This window comes from Aotus nancymaae, unplaced genomic scaffold (genome assembly GCF_030222135.1).
Source record: "Aotus nancymaae isolate 86718 unplaced genomic scaffold, 86718_ANA_hifiasm-v0.15.2.pri h1tg000022l_1, whole genome shotgun sequence".
NCBI lineage: Eukaryota > Metazoa > Chordata > Mammalia > Primates > Aotidae > Aotus > Aotus nancymaae.
This window is the reverse complement of record NW_026988435.1, coordinates 22,952,326-22,979,029: the sequence shown is the minus strand read 5'-3', so window position 1 is coordinate 22,979,029 and position 26,704 is coordinate 22,952,326. Positions and strand designations below refer to the sequence as shown.

The window sequence follows — 26,704 nt, the reverse complement described above, 5'->3', positions numbered from 1 at the left end:
GGTCAAATAACTCAAACAAAACTTATCTACTCTGAAGGAATTAATTGTATTTGCCAACACAAGGGAGGCAATGGTGCATTTTATTATGCATATCTCAGAACAAGGGTAAATTATGAAATTTATTTATAGGTGTTCATTTTCTACCTGTTGTTGACAGTAACTATTTATGTCTTTAGCTCTAGTATAAAAATTATGCACAATGAACATGAAATCTCATCACACTGTTTTAGCAGGATCTAGCCTTTGATGTTATGAAACAGATATAACTAACAGACTACATGATGGTCTTAACTGTATATCTAATAATGGACCTAAAGAAAATCCTCCAGATTTTCTTCATCTTATTAAGCTTCTTTTTCACATACTTATTTGCTAATTCTTCTAACTTTATCTCTAAATGTTTTTGTTCCTGCTTTTTCAGTCCTTGATCTTCTTTTTATAAACTTGTTCCTTAGGTGACTTTATTCAGTCAAATGGATTTAAATATAACCGACATGCCATTATATTCCAACTATTTCTCCATGCTCAGACTCTTTTTTTAGATCTATATATTTAACTACTACTATACATCTGTTTGGATGTCTAAAACACTTAACAAAATTAATATATGTAAAACTGAACTTTTGATCCCTTCACAAAAAGAAAAGGTTTGTTTTCTCCACTATCATCATGAGGTCGTCTTTAGTTCTTTTAACAAGCCAAGGTCTTTCATGACTTTCTTTCACATGTCTAGAATCTTGTGCCAGCAACTCTCTGGCTCTTAAAATTCCCAGTTAGTTTGAATGTCATCTCCTCAAAGAGCCCTTCCCAGATTATCCAGTAACAGCTCCTCTTTTGCTATTCTCTGTCTCAGTACTGTTTGTTTGTTCCATAGAATTTCTTACAAGCTGTATTTCATTTATTAGCTGCTTTTTCATCTGTCTCCTTTATCTGATTATAAATTTCATGAGAGAAAAAACAATGCCTTTCTTTTCTTTTTTCTTTTTTTTTTTTTTGAGACAGTCTCACACTGTTGCCTGGGCTGGAGTGCAATGGCACAATCTCGGCTCATTGCATCCTCCACCTCCTGGGTTTATGTGATTCTCCTGCCTCAGCCTCCCGAGTAGCTGGGATTACAGGCACACACCACCACACCCAGTTAATTTTTTGTATTTTTAGTAGAAGCAGGGTTTCACTATGTTGGCCAGGCTGTTCTTGAACTCCTGACCTCATGATCTGCCGGCATCAGCCTCCCAAAGTGCTGGGATTATAAGCGTGAGCCACCACTACCTGGTACACAGTGGCATCTCTGAAATTATTTGCCAGATGAATAAATAGATGAAAAAGAAAAAAAGACACTGGAAGGGTATATAAGATACCATCGTAAATGAGGATTCCTTTACCAGCTGTCATTAATGCGTCTATACTGCAATTTAGACAACCTCAATTTATAAAAGCTGAACAATCACACTATAAATGTTTTAACAGAAGGTAATAACTACTTCATACAATATTCACATTAGTCTAAGTGCTTTACAGAATTAACTCAATCCTGTGTACAAATGTATGGGGTATCAACTAGTATTATATGCATTTCACAAATAAAGAAACAAGGGGGAAGTTTGTCTTGCTAAAAGAAATATATTTAAAAGTAAAAAATCAAGGATTTGAGCACAGATACTCTTTCAGAGTCTGCATGCTAAACCACAATGATTTACTCTAAGAATTTGCTAAAACGCCTTTATATCTAGGCATCTATCTTACATTCTAAATATGGTTTGATCTACAAAACCACAAAGAACAAGCAAACCCTCAGGACTACTTCTGCGGCACAAAATAAGGTATAGTTTTATCCTTGTCCAGGCCTGACAAACAAGCTCTGCCAGGTTAGAACGTGAGACTATGTTTCCCTCATTGATTTAAGTGGAACTTTCCAGTCCAGTTCTTTCCGATTAAAAAAATCCATTTAATCATTTTAACATATTTTTTGCACACTCATACATTCATCCATTAGTTATCTCCAAAAGCCTTGTCAGCAATAACTGTATCTTCAAAAAAATGACAAATTAAGAAAAGCTTATAAACTTGGCCTTAAGTATGAAAGTTAATGGCTAACAGTGACTGTGTTTTATAATTCAATGTGGTCCTTAAAGAATTTTAGAATTATTGTTGTCATAAAAATTTCATTTAATTAGAGCTTTAGCATTAAATTTCAAAGAAAACTAGTAGGTATTGAATCAAATTCTTGGAATAGCACTTTACCTAGTACAAAAATAATTGCAAGAAAAAGTCATTTTGTGTGCTATGTATATGTGATTTCCAAATACAATCTCTATATCTAGTGTTGCATTATTTTTTATTGTTTTTCAACACAGGATTTTCTTTCATAATGTGAATGAAAACAAGTGAAACACCACTACTCTGAGAGACTTGACATATATATCCTATATTTATTTCCCCTTCTACTTCCCCCAAAAAAACTATTAAGGAACAGTACAGATGGTTATTTATATTTTTTTTCTCTGTGAAGGTATTTTGACATTTCATTTTATAAACTAGTTTTTAAAATTTTTAACATTATCAGGGATACATAGGAGTATTATGTATTATAACTATCTTATAAACAAGTCAAGAATGAGTCAAACATGTCCATTACAATTTTCATTCAGTTGCATAAATTTAAATTCAGCTTTTACTTACATCTAAAAGGGATAACTTCACCCTGTGAAGCTCAACATTACTCCTCATATAAAACACTCTGAGAAAATAACCCATTCATGGGAAGCTTGGTATTAACTATATAAATATTTCCTCATTCTTTCTTAACAAGAAAAAATATTTATATTGGAAGAAGACCAATATAGATAGCATAGACTTTTGATTATTGACTAAGCCATTGAGAGCAGAATGAAAGCAGCAAAATATATTTGTGTAGTGTCAGTAGTAAATCTCCAACATAAGCAAGCCTCGAAAAGACCATACTTGACAAGAACTTGCTCTTGTCACACTAAGCATTAGATTATGACTAGCATTAGGTTTTGTCATTTGGAATATAGTGAGTATGCTATTACTCTACAATAATGCTTGATGTGATTATTATGTTATGAAGATAACAAATACATACATTAAAAAATGACTGAACCAATTAACAAAATAAAAGATTCTTGTAATTTACTATGTAAGGTAGGCAGGATTCTATGACAATCCCAATGACCCATGACCTTGAATAGTGCCTTCTTCATGAGTATGATTGGGACCTATAATTTGCTCCTGAAAAATGAAAATGGCAAAGGTGATGAAATATCCCTCCTGTGATTATATCATGTTATATGACAAAGATGAAGAGATTTAGAAGGTGTAATTAAAGTACCTAATCAATTGAATCTAGGTTAACTAATGGAGATATTATCCTGGATGAAGCTGCATAAGCAGATAAGCTTTTTAACACAGGGTATATAGGTCAGAGGTGTAAGAAGTTAAAGGAATATTATATTTCTGGTTTCAAAGAAGCAAAAAAGCCATGTTCTTAACTGCCTATTGGGTTGGGGGACCTCGAGGAGCTGAGAGTCTCTCAGATCTAAAGCTGCAAATAATTGAATTCCACCAGTAAACTGAATGGCAGAATTCACTGGTTTGGAAGAGGACCACAGTTCCAGATGGGAATCTACCCCAAAATGGCACCCTGATTTCAGCCTTTCAGAAACTCTGAGTAAAGAACCCTTCTGGGCCGGGCGCGGTGGCTCAAGCCTGTAATCCCAGCACTTTGGGAGGCCGAGGCGGGTGGATCACGAGGTCGAGAGATCGAGACCATCCCGGTCAACATTGTGAAACCCCGTCTCTACTAATACAAAAAAATTAGCTGGGCACGGTGGCGCGTGCCTGTAATCCCAGCTACTCAGGAGGCTGAGGCAGGAGAATTGCCTGAACCCAGGAGGCGGAGGTTGCGGTGAGCCGAGATCGCGCCATTGCACTCCAGCCTGGGTAACAAGAGCGAGACTCCGTCTCAAAAAAAAAAAAAAAAAAAAGAACCCTTCTGAGCAGTGCTCACAATTCTGACCTCTATAACTGACAGACAATAAAAATGGGTGTTGTTTTAGGTCAAAATTTGTGGTTGTTACACAGCAGAGAAAACCACATAGAAGATGGGACTTCTGCACTGAGGAAACAAGGACTTCTGAAGATCCATTCTTCTGTAAAAATGATAAGAACACTAGTAAAAATTGTCAGAATCAACTTTTTCAAAACTCTGTAAATAATTAATTTGAAGAGTGTTTATTCCATTTTTTAAAAATGGCTGAATCTTGGTAAGGAAAGCTGGCTTCATTGTATTTTAATGTGAATTAATCCCATCGCTTTCTCTCTAGCTCTGAAGTGATCTTGAAAAAATAAATAGTTGTACAATAAAGATAGATATAAGAACTCTAGCCTAGCAGCCACTGGTTGGGGCAAAATAGATTTAGAACTTTTCTAAACCCAAAAACCCTATTCCCATAGAAATGTCATTATTGGACCTGTCTGGCTGCTTCCTGGAAACCTCCACTCACAGGACTTGTCTTTATTTAATCTGGTTCTGAGCTCACTCAGTGTGAATAACCTTTTCCCAAGGTTTGTCAGAAAAATAAAAAACAGTGGTAACTGTCTAACACAATACCTGCTTAAAGCAGGGATAATGGAGCAAATAAGAGGCTTAAAAGAAAAAGTAAATAACTTAAAAGGAAAAGCTGTGGGATGAGATGCTCATAGGAGATTTTGAAAAATCTGACATATTCCTGGGAACTTAGATGGTCATGAAAGTATGTAAAGCTGTGTTTCTGCCTGGGAGAGGCATGGAAAGTCCCTAATTTCTCACATGTGGCTAACCTTGAGGATCTGTATAGGTAGAAGGTGAAGATTAAAATACAGTTGTAAATTGCCAGAAAATTGAAGGTATGTGCCAACATTCTTAAAAAGTCCCTTGAAATAGGAAAGGAGACATATTTCAAGGCATTTAAGAAAAATTCTGTCCAATCCAATCACTAGCTGGCCAGTAAGCTAACTGAGAAGAGACCTAGTGGACACATATGACAAAGGATAAGACCAGCAACAGCAGCAGCAACTACAAGACAAAAACAACAAACTGACTAGATTATAAGGGGGAGACCTATCTCATAGTTGAAATGCCATATTATTTAATATGTCCAATTTTCCACCAAAGAATTGTAAGACATGCAAAGAAACAGGATGGATGGCCTTATAACAGGAAAAATAATTAATCAGTAAAACTGTCCCTAAAGATATCCAAGCATTAAAGTTGCTAAACAAATATTTTAAACTGGCTGTTGTAAACATATTGAAAGAACTAAAGACAACAATGTGTGAAGAACAAAGGGAAGAAGAGAACAATGTCTCATAAAATAGAGACTATCAATTTAAAAATAACCCAGAAATTATGGAGTTAAAAATTACCAAAAATTTGAAGTAAAAATCCTAAAGTAAGTCTGCCAAAGAAAAATATCATACTCAGCAAAACTATCCTTCAAAAACAGAGACAAAATTTATACATCTCCAGGTAAACATAAACTAACAGAATTAACATTAGTACAACTGCTCCATGACAAACACTAAAGAAAGAGTGTCAGGCTAAAATAAAAGAAAACTAAACAATAACTCAAATCCCAGGAAGAAAATAAAGTGTAATAGTAAAGTTAACTGTCTCAGTTAAAGACAATATAATTGAATTTTTCATTTGTAATTGTTTTCTTCTAACCAATTTAAAAGAAAATTGCATAAAACATCATAGAGAACTATTTTGATAGATTTATAATGTATAAAGTTTCACATGAATGACAATAGTCCAAAGGATAGAGAGAAAATGAAGTTATATAAGAGTGAAATTTTGATATATAGTTGAAATTAAGTTGGTATTAACTGAAATAGAGTGATATAGACTAAGACGTTAATTGTAATCCCCAGGACAACCATTAAAAAGATAAAAATAAGGAAATTACAAGGAATTAAGACAGTACACAGAAAATACCTATTTAATCCCAAATAAGTCATTAATAGAGTCATATAAAACAAAAAAGACATAAAACTTATAGAAAATAAAAATCAAAGTGGCAGACTGTTTAATCAGCAATTACATTAAATGTAAATGCTTGAAATACGCCAGTCAACACACAGATTGGCGAAGGAAAAAAGTGACATGTAACTATTTTCTGTCCACAAGTTTAGATTCAAAGACACAAACTAATTTGAAAATAAAAGATGAAAAATTATATACTATACAAAGAGCAACCAAAGGAGAACTGCAAGGGTATACTAATATCAAAATAGGCTTTAAAATAAAAACTTATTACTAAAAACAAAGATATTTGATAACAGTAAAGGAGTCACTCCATCAGAAAGACATTAAAAAAATATACATGAACCAAAAAAGCCCCAAAATGCAAGAAATAAAAACTGATAGGATTGAAGAGAAACATAGACAATTAAAGAAAATCTGGAATCCAATATCTCATTTTCAGTAATGGATAACACAATCAGTACAAAATTCAAAACAGAAATGTAAGGATTTAATAGCTAGAGAGCAATAACAGAAGGAAATTTGGAAATTTTACAAATACATGAAAGTTAAATAATACAGTCCTAAAAAACAAATTAGTCAAAGAATCAATCACAAGGATATTCAGAAAAACTTTGAGATGGGTGAAAATAAAAACAAACCCAGCAAATTCTATGGAATACACCTAATGCAGTGCTTAGAGAGAAACTGACAGCTGAAAAATGATCATATTTTAATCCTATATTAAAAGAAAACCTAAAATCAAAAATCATCCCTTTAAAAATTTAGAAAAATCAGTGGAACCTAAACAAAAATAAGCAAAAAATAAAGATTACAGCAGAAATTAATGAAAAATAGAAAAACAATAGAAACAGTTTTAAAAAAGAAGTTGTAGTTTGAATCCTGTGGTTCCAAAGACTCACATTTCCTGACTTCCAAACTTACTACAAAGCTACAGTGATCAAGATAATGTGGTCTTGGTATAAGGATACATAAATAGATGAAGTTAATAAAAAAGATCAAGAAAATGGCAAAACTTTAGGTAGATTAATCAAGAAAGAGAAGACTCAAATTACTAAACCAGTAATGAAAGAGGGAACATTACTAGTTACCTTACAAAAATAAGAGTTAAAGAATATAACTCACAATTACATATTAAAAAGTTAAATAAACAAAATGGGCAATTTTCTAGAAAGACACCAAAAAAATACCAAAACTGACTCAAGAAAAAATAAAACATCTGAATCAACCTATAACAATAAGGATTAAATTAGTAATAAAAATTTTTTTACAATGAAAAGCATAGCCTTTGATGGTTTCACTGGTGAATTCTGTCAAACATTTAAAGAAGTAAGACCAATTCTTCACAAACTCTTGCCAAAAAAAAGTGAAGAGGAAACACTTCCCAACTTACTCTCTATGGACTGTATTATCAGAATTCAAACATCAAAGACTAGAACAACTAGATACCCACAAGTAAAAGAAAGAAACTGAACCCCAATCATACATCATATAAAAGAGGTAATTAGGCCAGTCACGGTGGCCCACTCTTGTAATGCAAGCACTCTGGGAGGCCAAGGCAGGTGGATCACAAGGTCAGGAAAACAAGACCATCCTGGCCAACATGGTGAAATTCCGTCTCTACTAAAATACAAAAAATTAGCTGGGCGTGGTGGCACATGCCTGTAATCCCACCTACTCAGGAGGCTGAGGCAGGGGAATCACTTGAATCCGGGAGGTGGAGGTTGCAGTGAGCCAAGATCACACCACTGCACTCCAGCCTGGCAACAGAGTAAGATGCCTCAAAAAGAAAAAGAAAAAAATGTAATGCAAAATAAGCCATAAATTTATATGTAAGAGCTAAACCTATAGAACTCTTAAATATACATATATATATACACACACACACACACACACACACATAAATATTTGTGATCTTGCATTAGTCAATGTTTCCTAGACATTACATAAAAGCACAAGTGACAAAAGAAAAAAAACCATAACGTTTACTTCATCAATATTAAAGCATGGATTCAAAAGACATCATCAAGAAAGTCCAAAGACAACCCATGTAATAGAATAAAATATTTGCAATTCATACATTCGATAAGGAATTAGTATCCAGAATATATAAAGAACTCTTACAATTCAACAATAAAAAGACAACCAAATTTTAAAATAGGCAAATTATTTGAATATAGGTATTTCTCCATGGAAGACATATTAATGGTCAATAGACACAATAGATGTTTAATATCGTTAATCATTAAATGAGATACCACTTCACACACACTAGAATGGCTAAAATAAAAAAGATAGACAATTACTAGTGTTGACAACTCAAGTCCTGAAGCAAGAATGCTTGGATTTAAACTTAAATGCTGCCACCCACTGACTATGACCAGAGACATGTTAGTCAGCCTCGCCAGATATATTAGTCAGGGTTTTCTAGAGGGACAGACCTAATAGGATAGATGTACATATAAAAAATACTTTATTAAGGAGTACTGACTCACATGATCACAAGGTGATCACAATAGGCCATGTGCAAGCTGAGGAGCAAGGAAGTCAGTTCAAGTCTCAAAACCTCAAAAATAGGGAAGCCAACAGTGCAGGCTTCAGATTGTGGTTGGAAGGTATGAGAGCTCCAGGTGTAGGTCCAGGAGTCCAAAAGCTGAAGAACTTGGAGTCCGATATTTGAAGGCAGGAAGCATTCAGCACAGGAGAAAGATGGAGGCCAGAAGATTAAGCCAGTCTAGTCTTTTTATGTTCCTCTGCCTGCTTTTATCCTAGCCACGCTGGTAGCTGATTAGATGGTGCCTGCCTAGAATGAGGGTGGGTCTGCCTCTCCCAGTCCACTGACTCAAATGTTAATCTTTTTTGGCAACACTCTCACAGATATACAAAGGAACAATGAACAGTTTGTATTTTTCAATTCAATCAGGTTGACAATATTAACCATCACACCAGGTCTCAGTTTTCTCATTTACAAAAGGGTACAGATAGCCTACTTACATCATAGGCTGGTTTCAAAGTTAGTTTAAATAACAAAAATAAAAGGAAAAACTAAGCAGAGATAAAAAGATGAAGTGGTGAATTTTAAAATGGTAGAAATAAATCAAAGAGCTGATCCTTTTAGAAATCTTAATTTAAAAACACCTCAGTAAAAACTCTTTCCTGCCCCTTCATCCAAAACATACACACACAGGCGTGCGTGCACGCGTGCGCACACACACGCACACACACACACACACTTAGAAAGAGGAATGGTGAAATAACTTTTTATTTTAAAAGACTAAATAATTCTAAGATTGAATTTTTTCTCACCTGTATACAACTATCTTTGAAAACCTGATTAAATAAACATATTTTTAAAACATAAATTACCAAACTGACTCTGAAGTAGAAAAACAAGTTGTTTTACCAGGAGAGAAACTAAAAAAAAGTAAGAAGTCTACTTCCATTTCTATAAAAAATTCCTCAGAAATTTCTAGGCTTACTATATTCATAGGTGCATACTAGCAAACATTCATGGAACAGAAAACTCCATTGCTGTTTAAAACACTCAAAGTATTTTAAGATGGGAAATTCTTCACATTTCCACATGACATTGGTCCCAAAACTAAGACAGGGCAATAAGAGGAATCTACAGGATCAAGGTTATCCACAAGTAATGATTTAAATTAATAAATAATATTATAGTACAAAGGTATTCAGTAATATCAAGTGAGGTCACTTCAAGAACATCAAGTTGATAAAATCTGAAAATCTATTAATAAAATTTAACAAAATAATTCGCAAGACAAAAGATGTGTTGTGAAATAGAAATAGACACCCTTTATATCATACAGACACACTTACATATATCTCAAAACCAGAGTTAGCATTGTCTAATGGAGAAATGTTATGAACATTCTCTGGTAGGCAGAATTCTACGATGAACCCCAAGATTTCTACTTCCTAATGTTCATGCTTCATACAACTCCCTTCCTTTGAGCATAGTTAGAACCTGTAATGATGAGAGGTATTGCTCCCTTGATTGTACCATGTTACATGGCAAAAGGGATTCTGTATGTATAATTAAGGTTACTAGTCAGCTGATTTTTAGTTAATCAAAAGGAAAATCCTCCAAAGGAGGCTGTCCTAATCATAAGAGCACCTAGAACTTCCCTGGAAGGTACATTTGAAGTATAAGAGGTGGAGAGCTTGTGGGGCACATGTGGCAAGGAAGAAACTGTGATCAGATCCTAGGAACTAAGAGCGTCGCCAGCTGACAAACAGCAAGAGAACAGGATCCTCAGCCCTAGAGCCACACAGAACTGATTTCTACCATCAATCATAAGAACTAAAAAAAGAGACCAAAATGGAGAAACCTCATCTACTAAATATACAAAATTAGCCAGGCATGGTGGCACATACCTTTAATCCCAGGTACTTGGGAGGCTGAGGCAGGAGAATGGCTTGAACCCGGGTGGCGAAGGTTGTGGTGAGCTGAGATCACACCACTGCACTCCAGCCTGGGCAACAAGAGCAAAAGTCCATCTCAAAAAATAAAAATTTAATTTAATTTAATTTAAAAAACAACTCCTACCTCCAGAAAGAGTGCAGCCTGGCTGAGAGCTTGATTCAAACCTTACGAAACCCTGAGTAGAGAATTCAGCTAAGGTGAGCCCAGATTTCTGATCTATAGAAATCACAGAATAAATTTTTATTGTTTTAAGCCCCAAGTCTGTAATAACTTGTAATATGGAACCAAAAGTCAATATACTTTCTAAGTTAAAAACAAAACAATAAGTTCCAACTTAACATTCATCTTAAAATAAGAGTATAGCAGGTAGTATTTTCTCAAAATGGCCACAGGAATCATTTAATTCAATACACTCTTCTAGGACTTTGTCATTCTCTCATTAACAGGTGGAGATTTATTTCCCCTGCCACTGAAAGATGGAAGGTGGTTATGACCCTCTTGATAAATAAAAAACAACAGAAGTGACGCCATTTGAATTCTGAAGTTAGGTTCTGAGAGGCAGTTTGGCTTCACGTGGCTCCCTCCTTCTTGAGAGACTCTGTCTTGGAAGCTGTCTACCATGTTGCAAAGCAGCCCATTGTCCAGACTTTTAACCATCCCTGCTTCCCTGAGCAGAGCACAGGTGATCTGTCTTTACCAACTGCTGCTCAAATTGCAGATTTTTGAGCCAAATAAATACTATTGCTGTTTCAAACGATTATGTTTGAGTTTTTATATGCAACAACAGATACCAGAATATGTACTAAAAGTCAAAGGAAAAGCACTTTAAAGACTTTTAAAAGGAGGCAAAATTATCTGTATTTAAAATGATGAATCACATGATTATAAAACAGAAAAACTAAAGTCGATCAACAAAATAAAAACAAATACAAAATACAAGTGAGTTTTGTGATGGTGATTTTTTGTCAAGAGGGAATGATGACTTGTATGAGTACAGTTGTTCTCAACTAGAGTTGACTTTTTTCTCCCAAATGATGACTGTCAATGTCTCGAGACATGTTTGTTTCACAACTTGGGGAATGCTACTGACATCTAGTGAATAGGGTCAGAGATGCTGCTAAGCACCTTATAATGCACAAGACAATCCCCATGCTAAAGAATTGTCCATTCCAAAATATCAGTACCACTAAGCTTGGTACACAGTACTAGTGTGATGGCAATAGAGATAGAAAAAAGTGGACATATTCCAGATATTCAAGATATATATCAGAGGTGGAGTCAACAGAATCAATTAGGGGAGAACACAGAAAGAGAATGGTAACTCCTGGCTTTTTGGCTTGAGCGGCTGGCTGGATGGCGGAACCATTCTAACAGAGAACTGTGGGACGCACAGGGTTCTGGGTTCGGAGTAATCAACAGTTTTGTTTTAGCTAATTTAAGTCTGAGATGCCAATCACAAATCTAAGTAGAAATGTCAAATAAGCAGTTAGATAGACAGGTTTGGAGCTGAGGGAAGGCCAGGGTTAATGATACAAACTTGAGAATCATTAGGATATTTATCATTCGATCCTCACAAAAATCTTATGATGTAGATGTCATACTCATCCAACAATTGAAGAAACAGAAGTTACAGGAAAAGTTAAGTCATGGAATTAGTGATTGGCAAGGCTTACCTTTGAAACTAAATTTGTCTAAGTCCAAAGCCTTTGCTTTTAACCACCAATAAAAAAAAATTAAGTTGACTACACTAGCCAAAAGCACCAGACTCCTCAGTTGTGTAGAAGAGAATGAAGAGTTATATTGGAAACCAGATCCTTGACTTTTGAGTGGTCTAGATCCTACTTATGTTGTAGTTATTCTGAAGTGCCACTGTAATTTTTTAAGCTTCCTTGAGATTGAATTCCTGGCTTCATGCTTGCAATGAATATATCTTAATTAAATCCCTCCTGAAGATCTGAATTTACTTGCCATCTGGATTGAAAGAGCAGCTCAGAGACTTTCAATTTAATTGAGGTGCAAGCCCTTTTGTTTGGCCCTGTGCTGCTTGGCAGCCTGGGTCCTGTTGCTGCTGTCTGGGGCAAGCTTTCCTTCAGCCTGCAGTCAGCAAAATGAGACATCAGGAATAGTGCTGATGCCTGGACTACTGCAACCCAAAACCACTTAATTAATATACAGATTTAATGTATTTTGTAATTAAAATTTAATTCTTTTAAGATAGACAATGGAAACAACTTCTTTTGCAAGCGTTTAATCCATTGTGGTACAACAAATGAAGTTGAAAAGGGAATTTAAATGGGGTTGTTCTTTTTTTAAGCATTAATCACACTGGGGATCAGTAAAACGATAACGTGTGCTTAGCTGTGGTTGATTAATCAGTATTCCTGCTAAGTTTTGAGGCTTCTCTTTATAATGAAAGCCTTTTTATTAAATCACAGAAACCTGTCCATAAGAAATTCCCCTCTAAAAATTGAGATTTTCATTAAAATATAAACAATACCTCAAGAAACTTAAACTAGCCCCCACACAAGCAAAAATGTGAAAATTTAAGTTAGCAAATGAACTATAATCCAAACCATATTTTATCCCCCTGACACTCTTAGGTTTAAGTAATTTTCCAAAGATTTAATAATATACAATTTGAAAAGAGAAAACCTAATACCCATTTAGTAACAAAGTATAGAGCCTAGCAGATTTTGGTTCTAGCGATATCTTTCCTAAAACAAACAAAAAAAGCTTCCCTGTCAAATTTGAGAACTGTCTTTCATATTTATTCTTTAGGGGGAAAAAGGCAATTAAAAAATTCTGCAGTTATAACTAAGAAGAACAAACAAAATGCTTTAATTTGTTCAGTCCAATATTTCCAAATGTTTTTAGTCATATAACTTTTTTAGAAAGTGATACCTATTAAGATCCTCTAAAACTAATATTCTAAGAAGCAAATTTAGAGAAATACTTGACTCCTCCACGCAAACTTTGACATTTATTCATTTAGAAATGCTATTAAAGTGTAAATAAGTTGCTTTCCTGACATCATAATTCAAAATATTCACTTACATATATGTACCAAAACCCATGTGCAAAAATTTTTATAGCAGCACTATATGCCATAGCCTCAAACTGTAAACACTCTAGTATCCTTTCAGTAGAATGGCTATATAGATATAGATGATAGATAGATAGAAAGATAGATAAATAGATAGATAGCTATAGATAGATACAAATGTAAATATGGATATATAGATAGATATGGCATGAGCGTTCAATGGAACACAGTATAGCAATCAACACGAATGTATGAACCTGAGCATGTTGGTGCATACCTGCAGTCCCAGCTACTCAGGAGGCTGAGGCAGAGGATTTCTTGAGCCCAAGAGTTTGAGTCCAGCCTAAGAAACATAGTGAGGAGACTATCTAAAAAAGAAAAACCAAAAGAAAGAAAGAAATGAATGACTAATAACACAATATGGACAAGTTGCATGAACACAATAGCAAATCAAAGAAGATGACATAGAAGAATATATAGTACATAATTCTATTTAATTGAAGTTCAAAAATAGTTATTATGGGTTGAATTATTTCCTCTGTGTCACATTCATATGTTGAAGATTTCACTTCCAACACCTCAAAATGTGACGTTTTTTGGAAATAGGATCATTGCAGATGTAATTAAGTAATATGAAGTTATACTGGAATAGTGTGTGACTCTAATTCAACATGACCACTGTCCTTATTAAAGGGGTAAATTTGGACACAGACACACACATACATACATGCACACACACACACAGAAAGAGAAAAAAAACACCATGTGAATATGAAAGCAGAGATCAGGTTGATACTTCTACAAGCCAACAAATACCAAAAATTGTCAGCAAACCACCAAGAAATAGGACCAGGAATGAAACAAATACTTCCTCGTGGCCCTCAGAATGAACTAACTCTGCTAATATCTTGATTTTGGGCTTTTAGCCTCCACAACCACGAGCCAATATTTTTCTGCTGTTTATACCACCCATTTTGTGGTACTTTGTTATGACAGCCTTAGCGAACTAATACAATGGATAAAATCATTTCATGGCATTAGAGGTCAGGATAGTGATTATCTCTGGGTATGTAAGGGAGAAGAGAGAGGGGACGGTGACTTGTAGAGAGCAAAAATTATGGATGGAGGGTGGTAGTACACTTCTGGGGAACTGACAATATCCTGTGAATGGTAATAACATGTGCATGTTATTTTGTGAAAGCTCAACCAGCTCTCCACTTAGGATTCACATACTTTTCAGTTTGTAGGTTATATTTGAATACATGCATTTTTTTTAAAAGGAAATATTTACCAATAAATGAACACAGTCCTACCCTTAAGAGCGTTCAGTCCAGAAAGAAATGCAGACAAGGCAAGAATGAAATAAATTCTGATGAAAGGTTCAGTACAAATGCAATAGAAACACACACAGCCTCATGGTGGGGTATAGGGAGGATTCGAAGAATAAAATTCCATGAAATATTTAATGACAAAAATCTAAGACTTGAAGAATGAGTACAAACAGAGAAATGAACAATATGTTCTATCAGAGCAAATAGCAAAAAAGGCTAAGGAAAAAAATAAGTAACAGAAAGCATGTTCCATTTAAGGAACGAAAAGTTGTTCCATTTGGCTGACTCTGAGTGGAAGATGTGAAGTGTGAAAAGAGAAAGCGGGAGAAATGAACAACAGCTAGAGAATGGAGGGCTTTGAAAGAAGCTAGAAAGCATTGTAGGCATGACTATAACTTAATTGAAAATCAAATATTTTATCTTCAGGTGTTTATGAAATAACACGTATAAATGTATGAAAATATGTCTTTCCCTTTGCAAGATGGAATTAAACTCTGCAAATATCAGGAAAAGCCTCTTTGATCAAGCTAATCATAGTGTTCATGTTTTACAAAGAACCAGTACCACACGGTATGTGTTTTATGCCTTTACATCTATAAGGAACTTAAACAAATTTAACAAAAAACCCACAAACTACCCCATTAAAAAGTGGGCAAAGGACATGAACAGAAACTTTTCAAAAACAGATATACATGCACCAAGAAACGTGAATAAAAGCTCAAAATCACTGTTCACTAGAGAAATACAAATCGAAACCACAATGAGATACTATCTTACACCAATCAGAATGGCTACTATTAAAAAGTAAAAAAAAAAATAGATGCTGGTGAGGTTGTGGAGAAAAAGGAACACTTATACACTGTTGGTGGAAGTGTAAATTCGTTCAGCCATTGTGGAAGACAGTCTGGCAATTCCTCAAAGACCTAAAGACAGAAAAAACATTTGACGCAGCAATCCTATTACTGAGTATCTACCCAAATGAACATAAATCTTTCTGTTATAAAGATGCATGTATGTCTAGGTTCACTGCAGCACTATACACAATAGGAAAGACATTGAATCAAACTAAATGCCCATCAATGATAAACTGGATAAAGAAAATGTAGCATATATACACCATGAAATACTATGAATCCATAAAAGCAGAACAAGATTATGTCCTTGCAGGGACATGGAGGAGCTGGAAGCCATTATCCTCAGCAAACTAACACAGAAACAGAAAACCAAAAACCTAATGTTCTTACTTATAAATGGAAGCTAAATGTTGAGAACACTTGGACATATAGAGGGTTGCACACTGGGGCCTTTTGGAAGGTGGAGGGTGGGAGGAGGGAGAGGATAAGGAAAAATAACTAATGGATATGAGGCTTAATACCTAGGCGATGAAACAATCTGTACAACAAACCCCCGTGACATAAGTTTACCTATGTAACAAACCTGCACTTGTATCCTGCACTTGTACCCCTGAACTTAAAAGTTAGAAGAGAAAAAAGAAAAGGAATAATACGCTTTTACCCCCAAAATAATATAGAGATCAGTTCTAAGAGTATTGATTTCAAAATTAAATGCTCCTGCCTTTAAGACCTTTTCACTTAACTTACCAGCTACGTGACCTTGTGTAGATCACTTTATCTGTCCAGGTGTTAATTTTCCACCTGTTATTTAAAGAAAATGACAGCACCTTTGTTCTAAGATTGTTGAAAGGATTAAATGAGATATGCAATAAATAATTGTTTGAGTTTACTGTTGCTACTATATCAGATTATCACAAATTTAATAGTTTAAAAGAACACAAAATTTTATCTTACAGCTATCTAGATCTAAATTCTGATGAGGATCTTTCCAGGTTAAAAGCGAAGTGTTGGCAAAAATGTGTTCCTTTCTGAAGACTTTAAGAATACATTTCCTGGCCTTTTCTAAGTTCTAGAGGCTGCCCATATTCCTTGGCTCATGGTCTTCTTCCTCTGTCTTCAAAGCCAACAGCACCAGCAGGCTGAGACCGTCTCAGGCTGCCATCTATCTGATTCTCTGACCACAGCTGGGAAAAGCACTCCATTTTTAAGGACTCACAAGATTAGACTGGGCCCACTTACAGATCATTTGTATCCCAAGGTCCTTAAACCCAATCACACATGTGAAGCCCCATTGGCCATTCAAAGTAATACTCACAGGTTCTGAGGATTATGGCATGGGCAAAACGGGGGGATGATTCTGCTTACGAAAATACTAAACACAGTTCTCAAATGTAGAAAGCTCTCAAAAATCATCAGCTTATTTTTAAATTCTTTCTTTTTTTGACAATTAAGTCATGAGTTAGTATAAAAATTCACGCCAATAATATTTGAAATTCTCCTATAAAACTAAGGATTTTAATATTTAACACTGCATCTTTAGAAAACAGTTATCTCAAAACAGCAGAAAAGTTTTCAATAAATGGTGGTGGAGGGCAACAAAATAGTTCCCATATTAAATCATCACTATTTGCAACTTTATATATCAGTTAAATCTCTGCCAAACATTTGTGTTTAAACATACTCTGAAAGTTTTCTTGCCCTATGCCAGGGTTTGTCAGCCTTGCTGATGTTGACATTTTTTGCGGGGTAATTCTTTGTTGGCACGAGGCCTTTCTTATCCTGTGCTTTGCAGTATGTGTGGCAGCTTCCTTGGCTTCTTCCCACAAGCTGGTGACAAAAATGTCTCCAGATATTGCCAAATGTCCCCGAGGGTAAAAAGTGACTGCATTTAAGAACCACTGCTCCAAACTAAAATATATTAACTGTCTGGTTAATGGAGTCACATTTAAGGAATTCCACTGAAAACAAAGCCAGAAAATGCTGTCAAATGTTAGTAAAACCCAAATCTACTTGCAATATGTGCCACATTTTATTTGCCTACATGCATAATACACTAAGAAAACTGAAGAGTAAATATACATTCTGATGCATGCTTTTCTTAAAATGTCATTTTTCTCAGCAATAGCATTGCCTAAGAATGTAACTAAAATGAATAGAAAACGTAAATGGAAGATGCAGGTGCAAATTAACATGAAGGTCTGTCTTCTAATTAAGTCTTTTGAATAATCTGTGCTTCTGTCTTACTACACCTCGCAAAGCAACATCAATAATGACTTTTTATGTGAAGCACCTTCTGTTGTCACTGTTAAAGTTTCAGGCAGATGCTAAAAGAGGCCATCTTCATAAAACTGAAGTTTGAGTAAAGAAAGGATGAATGATTTAATAGTACTCAAGATTGAAAGAGAGAAAATGATCTGCACAAAACCCATCGCACACCAAGCTCTGAATATTTTTCTCATTCATGAAATGTAGTAATTGTCTTCGATTTTCAATACAACTACTCAAAACGGCTTGCTTCTAGTGTCCTGGAAGTTCCGCTAATGGCAAGCACCTGAAAACAACAGCAGCAACAACAAACCACCCTTTTGGAATCTTGTAAGATTGAGATGAATCCTCAAAGCACACTATAAAATCATTTTAATGTTTCTTATTGTGCAATTTGTTATTGACTTTCCTTTCCTTTCTGTTTTTTTTACTTCTTTTCTGGAATAGTTTTATTTTCAGTTTTCTAATCTATTTTGCCAACATTGTCTTTACAAATGGTAAACCCAGAAAGTTAGAATTAATAGTAATTATATTAATCCTATGCCTAGATTCTATGTACAAAATATTATATAGATTATGACCATTTGATAAATATCAAATTGAATAGAGTTATATAATCTATCCCCAAATTTAGCAAATTACTGTTACTATAAACCAAGCCTTCAGTACTTAGGTCTAGCCAATATAATACACAGCTATAAAAGACTTGTGTAAACATTGGATGTTATCCAGTAATTACTAGAGATGATGAGATAGTTTAGAATATGACATTTTTTACTCACATGTTATGACCCAAATGAGAACATCTGCCTAAAGGCATTGTGGTTAGGCCATCTGCTGTTTGGCTGACACAACCTGCCTTAATGAAGAGAAATAAAGTCTTCATGGAGATATGTACAAATGGAATATATCTATAATGTTACAAGTGAACTAAATAACAAAAATATCATTGTACTTTTCAATTTAACATTTGTTCTTCTCATCACTGTTATCAGAATATATAATCTCATTCCTTTTTGACCATAAATAAAAATTTTTTTCTGCATAATTCCCAAATGCATAATGACCGGTAAGCAATATTGACTGCAGCTAGGAAGATTCTCTCAATAGGGTAATAAATAAATACACCATAAACATCATGACAGGTTGTGTTTTCAAAGATAGCCACTATATATCTTCCATCTTACACATCCTTGCTTCTACAACCTAAACTCTGCACTCCTCCAATTGAGAGATGTATATGTCCAGTCCTTGTGCATGTAAGCAGGTGTGTGACGCACCTGTAATCAACAGAAGAGGGGACAATGACAGGAGTGGTCCCACATGGTTCCTAAGGTAACTTCTGCTTTCTTCTTGGAACTTTGAACTTGCAGGTAAGCTGCCATGCTGTGAGGAACTTAAGAGGCCACTCAGAGTGGCCAAGGATAGGCATACTTGCTGATACTCCTAGACTTTGGGTCTTGCCAGCCAAGGGTTAACATGAGAACAAGAACAATATGAGTGAAAAAGTATCAGATGACACTAAGACCCAGACATCCCTCCTAGCTATTGAATCTTCTAACTGAAGCCCCAGATACTGTATAGCAGAGAAGGGCCATGCCCACTGTGCCTTTCAGAAACTCCTGACCCATAGAAGCAATGAGCACAATAAAAGCTCTTTTTATGCTACCAAGTTTGAGTTGGCTTGTTTCATGCCAATCATCCTGGAACAAACAGGCTAACATAAGCAAACATATTTTAATCTGATGTTCATATTAAATTTAACAAGAATAACATAAACAAATCCATGAGTAATACTGAACTTCATTGATACTTTGTTGACCCAAAAAGTAAACTTTAAAATCTGGTTCCTTCAATTTTGCATTACCACTTATATGAATGAACATGGATGAAACTGGAAACCATCATTCTCAGCAAACTGACAAAAGAACGAAAAACCAAACACCGCATATTCTCACTCATAAATGGGTATTGAACAATGAGAATACATGAACACAGGGAGGGGAACATCACACACCAGGGCCTGTTGGGGGATGGGGGGCTAGGGGAGGGATAGTAGGGTGTAGGGGGATTGGGGAGGGATAACATTAGAAGAAATACCTAATGTAGGTGATGTAAGTGGGGGGATGGATGCAGCAAACAACCACGGCATGTGTATACCTATGTAACAATCCTGCATGATCTGCACAGGTACCCCAGAACTTAAAGCATAATAAATAAAATATATATATATATATATTTTAAAACATTAATATTTAAATTTCATTTTAAATTGACAAATAATAACTATATACATATTCATATTTATTTATAGTATACTCCACAACATTAGGCTGGGCAAAGATTCCTTGGATATGACTCCAAAAGTCAACAGGCAACAAAAATAAAATTAACAAGAGGGATTGAATCACACTGAAAAAATAATATAAATATTTTAAATCCTGAATTTGTAGGCCAATGCTAATTTTTAACTGTAGCTACTTTTTTTTCCTTTACAAGATAAATTAATTGAATATAAGTTGCCTTTAAGAGTGTCTTTTTACCTGTGCAAAATTTTCTTCAGAAAAATTTTCATCAAAAAATTATCCCAGGTAGGGTGAGTCACTTTGGTTTTCCTTTCTACTCACGTCCAAGGTCAAAAGAAATATGTCAGGTCATACTTTAGCAGAGAATTCCCCATTGCTGTTGAGTATCTCACACTACAGACAGTTAAACAGCAGTAGCACTTGGCTTCTGACCTGAGTATAAAAGTACTCCATGTCCATAGGGCCTTTAAATTACTTGGTTCCAGGATTTCCTTTTAGCAAAAAGATGACCCTGAAAGCTTAAAGCTATTTACTGTAAATGGCCTTCATTTAGCATTGCTTAACAATTTAGGCTAGACTGCAAAAGACTAGAATTAAATCAGTAGCCTCCTCACAAAACTGAAAGACTGATACCTAAAGGCTCCCTTTGAAAACAACTTTCCAGTCAGGATTATTGTTTCCATGGCTGCCTTTCTAATGCTGATAACCTCAGTGAGAGGAACAACTTCCTGACTAAAGTGTTATATAAATAATATGATACAGCTGAAATCAATGGCCTTGTATTTCCACCACAAGCTTTCTCTAACAATCTCGAAATCCTTCCCTCTGTTTTGTCATAGTTGAATTAAATTTTTTCTTGAAGGATGACTTTAAAATCTGGTTCCTCCAAATTTTGCATTACCACTTATATGAATGAACATGGATGAAACTGGAAACCATCATTCTCAGCAAACTGACACAAGAACAAAAAAACAAACACCACGTTCTCACTCATAAATGGGTTTTGAACAATGAGAACACATGGACACAGGGAGGGAAACTGTTCTCTCTACTTGAAGACACAAATTTGCAGAATTAGAGGGAGGAGCCTCTTCTTTCCTAGCTCATATTTCACTGTAGCCCTGTTGCACCATCTATTCACTTCTTTCTCTCCAGAGGGTATTTTGTAAGAAACTTTTGAGGGAACAAATGAATCCACAAAGCACATGAATTTTGAGTTCCTCCATGCCATTGAGCTTACAACGACAGGTTCTCTCAAGGGAAACCTGAGGGCTTGAACAAATGTGTATGGTGTGTTCTGTATAGTGTATTTAATGTTATGTAAGGGGGCTGGAATTAGGTAAGGCTGACCTGTTAGCCTGTTTTCTTATATCAGATTTATCAGGAATATCAGTGACACTTTGCTCTCTTCAACTTGACTTTTACATCTCCCCTTTGTTTTCCAATTATAATGGAAAATATTATAATTGGAAGGTATAAAGAATAGTCACCTCTAGTGCCAACAGGATGAATAAATATGTCTGTCTAACCTTATATTATAAGCTAATTTACAGTACATATTTGCTAGAAGCCTCTCTCAATTCCTTAACTCCCTAGCATTAATTCAAGTTTGTCCTTCAGGTCACAGCCAAGTTATGCCCTACATGACCCTGTGCTTGTTCACTATTAGTATTCCAGTCTGCTTCTCGAAGCCTTCCCAGATACAATCTCTACATAGCTCCATCATCTTATACAGACTTGACATTTTCTCCTACCAACTTTAAGCTGTTAGAGAGCAGTGAACACATCATTCTCATGTTTGTCACCCATATTTAATACATAATATTAAATACACTATACAGAACATACCATAAATATGTGTTCGGTAATTTTAGGAAGATGTGGTAGGCAGAATTCTACAGATGCTGCTCCCCCAAGATTTCCTTCCTTTAGTTATTCAGTCAAACATTAATCTAAGTATTTCTATGAAGGGAAATTCTGGAATTTAGGACAGCAAATGGAATTAAGGTGATTAAACAGGTAACCTTTTCTTGAGAAAGAAAAATTTTTCTTCTGTTCTCTGAATTCTGTATCTGGGGGCTTTTGAATTAAACTAAAATTAGATAGATGAACAGAAGAAAAGGCAAACAATTTTATTAACATTTACATGAATAATAAATTGTGGAGAAGCAACTACTAGGAAATATATGTGGAAACTCATGAAAGATAAGGACTAAATTTGAACTAAAGGAAGATGAGATCTGTTCATGCAAACTAATCCTGGAGTCAACTCCTATCTTTGATGATAAGAGTTCTTGTCTCCCTGGTACAGGTGTAAGGAGTGACGACCTCTTCCTAAAAAAAATGTAGTCCTGCTTTTAGGCAGATAAGAGGAGGCCAAAGAACTTTTTCTCTTTCTGTTGATTTTCAATTGCCTTCAGCTCAAAATAATCCTTACGCTAAAGTGTCATATTTTGGGGGTGGCATAGTCTGATCCCCTTCACCTTAAAATAGAGAAATTATTTTGGATTTACCCAGATGAACTCAATATAATCAAAGTCCTTAAAAGCAGGGAAAAAGGCAGAAAAGCTATTGAAAGAGATACAGCAGGAGAGGGAGAGAGAGAAGTTACGAGGCAAAAAGGGAGGTCAAAGAGATTTGAAGCGTGAGAATGACTCATCTTGTCATTTCAGGTTTTGAAGACAGAGAAAGGTGGTCATAAGCCAGAAAGTTTGATGGCTTCTGGAATCTAAAAATAAACCCCCAGCCTATACCCAACAGTCCTACAGTCACATGGAACAGAATCCTGCCAACATTCTAAATGAACTCTGAGGTGGATTTATCCCCAGAGCCTCCAGACAGGAAATCAGCTCTGCTGACACCTTGATTTTGGCCTCATGAAGCTCAGAGCAGAAAATCAGCTGAGCTAAGCTGTGCCTGGATTTCTGGCCTACTAAACTGTTAGATAATAAACAGGTGGAAGTTTTCAAGCTGCTGAGTTTGTTATAATTTATTATGGCAGCAATAGAAACTAATACAGAGTGTGTTAATCATAATGATAATTAATCAGTTATGTGTAGGCTGCTGCATTCAAGGGGACACTTAACAAGACAAATAATAGAAATCTCTAAGAAATGTCAAGACCAGGAGATAGCCCCAAATCAGGGCTTTACATCTTTGCTGATGATAATGGCTATTTCTTCTTTTAACGTCTCATCAGAAGATTTATTTGGAGTCTAATAGTTACAGGCTGGCAACACAAACATAGCTATGTTCATATAGTAGGCAGAATTCTAAGATGGTCCACAGGATCTCCACTTTCTGGTACATATACCATGAATAATCCTTCCTCTTGAAGGATATGAACATGGTGGGATAGCTGCTCTCTTGGTTATGTTATATTATGTAAGATCCATCATAGCAAATTGGAGTGGGATTTTCCTGTTGGCTTTGAAGAAGCAACTGCCATGTTTTGACAGAGTCACATGGTCAGGACCTGAAAAAGTCCTTTAAGAGCTAAGAGCAATCCCTGGCCAGTAGCCAGGAAGACCAAAGACTTCTGTTTTACAAATGCAAAAAAAAATATTCCAAAAACTTTTATGAGCTTGAAAGAGGACCCTGAGCTTCATATGAGAACCCAGCCCTGGCTGACACCTTGAGTTCAGCCTAGTGAGATTCTGAGGAGAGGACCCAGCTAAGCAGTGCTCAGACTTCTTAACTCAGAACCATGTGGAAATGAATAAATGTATTTTAAACCATGAAGTTTGTGATGGTTAATTTGATATGCAACAATATAAAACAAATACAGATTTAATCAATTCTTCCAAGCCTATTATTTTATAGATGACACTAGAAAGTAATCACCCTGCAGATGCATAGCCACCAGTCAACTGTAGTGTTGGGACTAAAACCCTGGTTTGGCTTACCAAACTCAACCGAAATAATTCCTACACTCTAATACAGATAAGCTATACACAAATCCACACACACACATAAACACAGAGTTACATACATATTGTTTACCATGGACTGAATGTACCCCCCAATATGATTAAAATTGAGGGTTAAAATCCTAACCCTCAATATGATGGTGTTAAAAGGTAAGGCCTTCGGAGGTGTGAGCTGAAAAAAAAAACCAAACTCTGTTTTTCCTCTGCTCTCACACCAAAACAGTCAACACAGAAGACTTCAGTGACCAAATGTATGGAGTATTTTCTCCACATACTAAGTAAGTAATCCCTTCTGTAGTGGACTACAGTTGGGTGTCCTCCAATTCAGTTTTGACACTGTCTACCTAGAAATAGCATCAAATCCCACAGATTGAGGACTCAGTCCCACATGGCTATCCCCTGTCTGCAGACCAGCTGTAAGTTGGGACCTCCGGAACTTCTGACTGACGATTTTTAATTGGAATTCTCATGACTCATTTTTAGGATTTGATTAAATTGCTAAAGTGGCTCACATAACTCAGGGAAACACGTTTACCAGTTTACTGTAAAGAATATTACAAAGGATATAGATGAAGAGATGCGTGGAGTGAGGTATAGAGGAAAGGGTGGAGAACTTCCATGCCTTCTCTTGGTATGACACGTTCTAGAAACCTCTATGTGTCCAGCTATACAGAAGCCCTTTGAACACTATCTTCTGGGCCTTTTATGGAAAACTTCATTGGATAAGCATGATTGAAGCATGGATAAGCATGATTGAAGCCGTGTACAAACATGATTGGATAAAAAGAGTATGATCAGTAGACTGATGGGGAAACCCAGCAAGGCCTGTCTGTTCATATTTTTCTTGGCCTCTCCTTGCAGCATTTCTTCCTCCTGGATATGGGGAAGAACTTCTGAAATGGGAAATCTCATGACCTACAATAAAACAGGTAGGTCAGAGAATTTCTTTATGGCCAGCCCCAAGACAGAAAGGTGAAAATGATTCGAATACATTTTTTGTTTCTATGGCCTGTCTTGGGGAAAAATAGCAAGGGTGTGGCAGTTATGAGCCAGGAACTGTGTATGTGTATCATAGGAGGTAATTAGGTCACACAGGTAGAATTCCCCTGAATGGAAGCAGTGCTCTTACACAAGGGACATCAGAGAGCTTTCTTGTCCTCTTTTTCCCACATGAAAGTGCAATGAGTTGTCATCAATCAATCTGCAACCCAGAAAAGGCCCATCCCCTGAACCCAATCATGATGGCATTTTGATCTTGAGATACCAGCCTCCAGAACTGTACTGCAAACCAAAAATAAAATTCTAAGGTTTCCCAACTAACTGAATGACTTTCCTCCTTGACCAGGGAACTCTTAAAATGTAACCTGGGAGACTGGTTTAGGCCATGATGGGAAGTGGGGTCAGACATGCCTCAGTATATCTCTCCAGCACTAACATCAACCAGACCTTAAGCCTGCTAAGAAGCATTTACCATCTATCCTCTCTGAGGACTGATACATGAAGGCTTCCTACGTACAATAAGAACTTAAGTCTCCACAATCTTTTATCTTAATCCAGACATTTCCTTTCTATTGATACCAGGTCTTTAGATAAATTTGACCAATTGTCAACCAGAAATTTTTCAAATCTATCTATAACCTAGAAGCCCCTGCTTCAAGTTATCACACCTTTCTGGACCAAACCAGTATTTCTTTAATGTGTTTGATTGAAGTCTCATGTCTCCCTAAAACGTGTAAAATCAAGCTGCATCTCAACCACCTTGGGCACATGTTCTCAAGATCTCCTGAGGGCTGTGTCATAAGCCATGGTCACTCATATTTGGCTCAGAATAAATCTCTTCAAATATTTTACAGAGTTTGCCTCTTTTTGTTGACAGTACAAAATACCTTTCTATTGTTTATGTGCCATCCAGTCTATGGTAGTTTGTTATAGCAGCCTGAACTGACTAAGGCATTGAATCATCCCAGTTAGCCAATTTCCTATCAAAGGACAACTTAACTTACTGGACAGCCACTTAGGCCACTTCATCAAATTAACTTTTACAAAACAGATGCAATTCTCTTCAAGGAACTTGAAATTTTTTGATATGTGAAACTAATTTGATATTATCATTGAGATGTAACTTACCACATAGAAGTTTGAGACTCCTCTTGCCTATTTAGACTGCATAGAGTTAAAACAGCTCTGGCAGCTCTGGAAAGTTGAAAGACTAGACCTTGTGTGTTCTCCATATGCAAAAGAAGGATCTTCACATAGACCGACCCATGATACTCCTTCCCTTATAAAAGAAACTCCCCAGGTTGCGTGCAGTGGCTCATGCCTGTAATCTCAGCAATTTGGGAGGTTGAGGTGGGCCAATCACCTGAGGTCAGGAGTTCGAGACCAGACTGACCAACATGGAGAAACCCTGTCTCTACTAAAAATACAAAATTAACCGGGCGTGGTGGGGCATACCTATAATCCCAGCTACTTGGGAGGCTGAGGGA

At 35.9% G+C, this 26,704-nt stretch overlaps 1 protein-coding gene across 9 annotated transcripts in view; it reads right to left on the bottom strand.

The window, feature by feature from the left end:
- The window catches only part of CHODL (chondrolectin), a 411,269-nt gene that overhangs the window by 85,094 nt on the left and 299,471 nt on the right, over positions 1-26,704 (bottom strand). For 2 of the 9 annotated variants that reach the window (XM_064380057.1, XM_064380054.1), the window contains one exon: positions 13,791-13,901. The exons of 5 other annotated variants lie outside the window; for them this stretch is intronic. The gene's annotated coding sequence lies outside the window, so the exon portion shown is untranslated. Of the gene's footprint in view, positions 1-10,441; positions 10,481-13,790; positions 13,902-18,765; positions 18,832-26,704 lie in introns of those variants that run through there. 2 more of the 9 variants (XM_064380058.1, XM_064380060.1) reach the window with 2 other exon arrangements.